Raw genomic sequence first — 6000 nt, forward strand, 5'->3', positions numbered from 1 at the left:
CCGTGAGGTTTGCTTTAAATGAGAATTAAAAGACAAATCTTGATCAAATGTTACTCCGAGGTTTCTTACGGTAGTGGCAGGGGCCAGAGCAATGCCATCTAGAGAAACTATGTCATCAGATAAAGAGTCTCTGAGTTGTTTGGGGCCAAGAACAATAACTTCAGTTTTGTCTGAATTTAACATCAGGAAATTGGTGCTCATCCAAGTTTTTATGTCTTTAAGGCAATTATGGAGTTTAGTTAATTGATTGCTTGAGATACACCTCTTTTTATTACATTTTAATATTTCTCTCATTTTTAATAATTGTGTTAATGTAAATATTAGCATTTTAGCTCAATAGCTTCCAGGTCATGTGACGTAATGACTCAAAATCAGTGCAGGACCATAGTACTTCACTGGCTGGTTGAGATACATCTCTTTTTATTACATTTTAATATTTCTTTCATTTTTAATATATTTTTTAATGTAAATATTAGCATTTTAGCTCAATGGCTTCCAGGTCATGTGACCTAATGACTCAAAATCAGTGCAGGACCATAGTACTTCACTGGCTGGTTGAGATACACCTCTTTTTATTACATTTTAATATTTCTCTCATTTTTAATATATTTTTTTAATGTAAATATTAGCATTTTAGCTCAATAGCTTCCAGGTCATGTGACCTAATGACTCAAAATCAGTGTAGGACCATAGTACCCCACTGGCTGGTTGAGATACACCTCTTTTTATTATAGTTTATTACTCCTTCTTATTATTATCATTATCATTATTATTACTATTATTATTATTATTATTATCATTACTACTACTACTACCACTACTACTACTTTTTTACTTACTACTTTACTACGACTTTTTAAATTTTATTTTTTTTGGTTTTAATAATAAATATAATTTTTGTCAGTAGCCTCAAGGTCATGTGACATAATGATTCAAAACCATTGCAGGATCACACTGACACATCTCTTTTTATTGCCGTTCACATTTTTTCACATTTTCTTTTTATTGTCTTTCACACATATTTTATTCTGAAAACCGGAAGTACGTCCACGTTGTAGCATGCTAGCGCTGACTTTCTTAACCGCCTCCGTGCATTTGCCGTAAAATCTGCAATACGGGAGCACTTGAAATGTTGGAGCGGCTGGCTTGACTTAACGTAAACGAGGGACGGCTGGCTTGACCGCAGTGCTGTCCGTGGTGCTGAAATCCCCGCTGCAGCCACCGCTGCTGCTGACAGCAGACCAGGGGAGAAAAAAAGACATTTCTTTGCTCTGTGCTTTTAGAAAATAGTCCCACTGTGTTTGCCAGGGTATATCAGGCTGTGTGATTATGCACAAAGATTGGTTAAAGCATTGGAGCAATTTCATACAATTACGGACATTTAACATGATAAACTAATTTCAATTCAACATGGTAATTTGCTTAGAAGATTCAGCTGAAGCATAATGAGTGTTATACGTCATTAAGATGAAGTATTTGCTTGTTTTGTGGTTAATTATGCACATGATACATTTGACCCCATCATGCGGCCCGTTCGTCCGTGCAGACAGGGTTATATTGTTCCTTAAACAGCTTGATTTAGTTATCAAAGTTTCATCCCCCCAGCTTGCTATGCTAATCAGACGTGCGTGCGTAGACACGTCGTCTGATCATAGGGGTTAAATCTAAATCTATCTATCTGTCTGTCTGTCTGTCTGTCTGTCTATCTATCTATCTTTTTATTTTATTTCCTTGTTCAGGCACTATTTTTAACACTTCTACAACAGATCATTTGTTAGCCTATAATAATAGGATACTTGCAGCTTTATGTTGTTAATGAATTTAAAACATAAATTTTAAGGTCAAGAAAGTCATACTTTGTGGTAAAACTGTTGAGATATAAGCTTTTTAATTATAAAGACTAAACAGGAGGAGGTCGCGTATGTGATGTCATAGCTTTCGCTGCTTCCTGCAGCTTGGCCTCCCTGCTGAAATTCCACTGTTAAATGATTAATCAAATTACGTTTTTTTTTTTTTTTTTTTCCCCAAAAAAAGAAAAGGCTACAGTAGCCAAATTAAGTAGTAGGTAAACAATAATGACCCCAGGGGGGTCTGAGGACTCAAACTCACCATCCATGGCACATAGTTTGATCGCATCTGAATTAATGTATTAATTAAATATTGTAGAAATGTTAAAAATAGTGGCTGAACAAGGAAAGAAAATAGATAGATAGATAGATAGAAACTGCGTAAATATATATTAGATCATGGCTTAAGGTCCTACAAGGCTATCAAGAAGCCCCTGATCAATGAGAGACAGAGGTTAGCCCGGCGTCGTTGGGCCCAGGCATACAAGAACTGGACAGCCAGGAACTGGAAGAAGACTTTGTGGTCAGATGAGTCCAGTTTCCAGCTTTATCTTCCTCCTACTAATGTGAGGGTATGCAGAAGGCCAGGTGAAGCATTATCTCCAGCATGTACAGTACCTACTGTCAAGCATGGTGGAGGCAGTATCATGGTTTGGGGATGCATGAGTGCTGCTGGTGTTGGTCATCTCACTGTCTGTGATGGCACATTGAACTCTACCAAGTATTGTACCATTCTCGAAACCCACATGCTCCCTTCTGCACGTGCACTGTTCCGTCGAGGTAAAAACTGGATGTTTCAACAAGATAATGCCCCTTGCCACACATCCAAGGCCAGCAGAACTTGGCTGCAGGAGCACAGTATCCACGTCTTAGAGTGGCCAGCTCAATCCCCGGACATGAGCCCCATTGAAAATCTGTGGTGGATTATCAAAAGGTCTGTTTCAAAGCATAAACCAAAGCATTTAGAAGAATTAAAAGCAGTAATTCAAGAAGAATGGGACAAGATTACCCCTTAACAGTGTGAAAGGCTTGTGGGGAACATGCCAGCCAGGATTAGACCTCTACTACGTGCCAATGGCAGGACTACTAAATATTAATTTGATGATGTGATGGTTTATTTATTTTTTGTTCAGTTTTGAACACATTCTCTGTTATTTGTTGACTTTGATACTGACAATGTTGAGAACTGACATATTGAAACTGTCAAGAATTTAGTTTTGTTAATTTTTCTTGTAAACAGTAAACAAAAAAATATAATTTGTATTTGTTTGTATCTGTCTAATGCAGCCACACCTTTTGAAACACAAAAAAGATTTTTCCACAAATATTTCATGATAATATTTGAGATTGTGTAAAATTTTAAGGGTGTCCAAAAACTTTTTCCACCACTGTATATACAGTATATATGTAAGGGATAATGTATAATGAACCAGTGAATACTGGGAAAATAACTCCCGACAGGGGAATAGCGGAGGAGTTCTATTCCCCTGAAGGGAGTTGTTTTCCCAGTATTCACCGGCTCATTATACATTATCCTGCTTATTACACGGCTAATTATCAGTTAAAAAAATAATTTGAGACAGAATATCGATTAATTATACGATTTTTATTGATTTATAAATTAAATCGGGAGGAGAGAAAAAAAACAACTGCCGGCAACGGCTGAATCTCCTTGTCAGGGCAGCGTCCCTAGCAACGCTGGGCTACATAGCAACGGTCATTACACAGTAATATCAGACCTCTGAATGCCGCGACTGACAAATCAGAATACAACATTTAATAGAGCTGTGTGTAATATATATATATATATATATACATTACAGGCCAAAAGTTTGGACACACCTTCTCATTCAATGCGTTTTCTTTATTTTCATGACTATTTACATTGTAGATTCTCACTGAAGGCATCAAAACTATGAATGAACACATGTGGAGTTATGTACTTAACAAAAAAAGGTGAAATAACTGAAAACATGTTTTATATTCTAGTTTCTTCAAAATAGCCACCCTTTGCTCTGATTACTGCTTTGCACACTCTTGGCATTCTCTCCATGAGCTTCAAGAGGTAGTCACCTGAAATGGTTTTCCAACAGTCTTGAAGGAGTTCCCAGAGGTGTTTAGCACTTGTTGGCACCTTTGCCTTCACTCTGCGGTCCAGCTCACCCCAAACCATCTCGATTGGGTTCAGGTCTGGTGACTGTGGAGGCCAGGTCATCTGCCGCAGCACTCCATCACTCTCCTTCTTGGTCAAATAGCCCTTACACAGCCTGGAGGTGTGTTTGGGGTCATTGTCCTGTTGAAAAATAAATGATCGTCCAACTAAACGCAAACCGGATGGGATGGCATGTCGCTGCAGGATGCTGTGGTAGCCATGCTGGTTCAGTGTGCCTTCAATTTTGAATAAATCCCCAACAGTGTCACCAGCAAAACACCCCCACACCATCACACCTCCTCCTCCATGCTTCTCAGTGGGAACCAGGCATGTGGAATCCATCCGTTCACCTTTCTCATGCGTCTCACAAAGACACGGCGGTTGGAACCAAAGATCTCAAATTTGGACTCATCAGACCAAAGCACAGATTTCCACTGGTCTAATGTCCATTCCTTGTGTTTCTTGGCCCAAACAAATCTCTTCTGCTTGTTACCTCTCCTTAGCAGTGGTTTCCTAGCAGCTATTTGACCATGAAGGCCTGATTCGCGCAGTCTCCTCTTAACAGTTGTTCTAGAGATGGGTCTGCTGCTAGAACTCTGTGTGGCATTCATCTGGTCTCTGATCTGAGCTGCTGTTAACTTGCGATTTCTGAGGCTGGTGACTTGGATGAACTTATCCTCAAAAGCAGAGGTGACTCTTGGTCTTCCTTTCCTGGGTCGGTCCTCATGTGTGCCAGTTTCGTTGTAGCGCTTGATGGTTTTTGCGACTCCACTTGGGGACACATTTAAAGTTTTTGCAATTTTCCGGACTGACTGACCTTCATTTCTTAAAGTAATGATGGCCACTCGTTTTCTTTAGTTAGCTGATTGGTTCTTGCCATAATATGAATTTTAACAGTTGTCCAATAGGGCTGTCGGCTGTGTATTAACCTGACTTCTGCACAACACAACTGATGGTCCCAACCCCATTGATAAAGCAAGAAATTCCACTGATTAACCCTGATAAGGCACACCTGTGAAGTGGAAACCATTTCAGGTGACTACCTCTTGAAGCTCATCGAGAGAATGCCAAGAGTGTGCAAAGCAGTAATCAGAGCAAAGGGTGGCTATTTTGAAGAAACTAGAATATAAAACATGTTTTCAGTTATTTCACCTTTTTTTGTTAAGTACATAACTCCACATGTGTTCATTCATAGTTTTGATGCCTTCAGTGAGAATCTACAATGTAAATAGTCATGAAAATAAAGAAAACGCATTGAATGAGAAGGTGTGTCCAAACTTTTGGCCTGTACTGTACATATATATATATATATATATATATATATGTGTGTGTGTGTGTGTGTGTGTGTGTGTGTTACCTTCCCTCCAAAACTGGCATATTAAATTGATATTAAAACACTTCAAAACTTACACCTCAGGAGTTCTTACCTGTCGGGATCCTTTGGGAAACGGTGGAAGGCCAGGTGCAGGGTGTTCCACTGATAGTTGTTGCAGTTAATTGCACTACACTGTTTTACTTTTTTTCTCCTCTCTCCTTGACATCTTGCATGTTGTCTGGGCGCAACCGTCCAAGCTCAACAGTCCAAAATGGCGGCAGTGCCCCTAGTGGCTGTTGGCAAAATTCAACGGAGCATCGCCTCTTGGTATCCATGCTCTTTGCTCGCATGGAGGAAGTGGCAGGCGGGACTACTGTACGACTGTTCTGTATATACGTGTCACACGTCCGTAACACGACGTGTTGTTGCTTCGAGCTGACACTTTTGACCCCTGCGATCACATGACGTGTCTACGCACGCACATCTAATAACCACACGTCTAGCCATGTGCAGGCATTGCATGCGCATTGCATGTGTAACAAGTACACGGTGAATGCATGCGCAGTGCACGTGAAGCAAGTACACGGTGATGGTTGCAGACGTAATGTACACGTATCAAGTACGCAGTGAATGCAGTGTGTGTGTGTTCGCTGATACGTTTCACCCCTCACACACACACACACACA

This window comes from Epinephelus fuscoguttatus, linkage group LG5 (assembly GCF_011397635.1).
Source record: "Epinephelus fuscoguttatus linkage group LG5, E.fuscoguttatus.final_Chr_v1".
NCBI lineage: Eukaryota > Metazoa > Chordata > Actinopteri > Perciformes > Serranidae > Epinephelus > Epinephelus fuscoguttatus.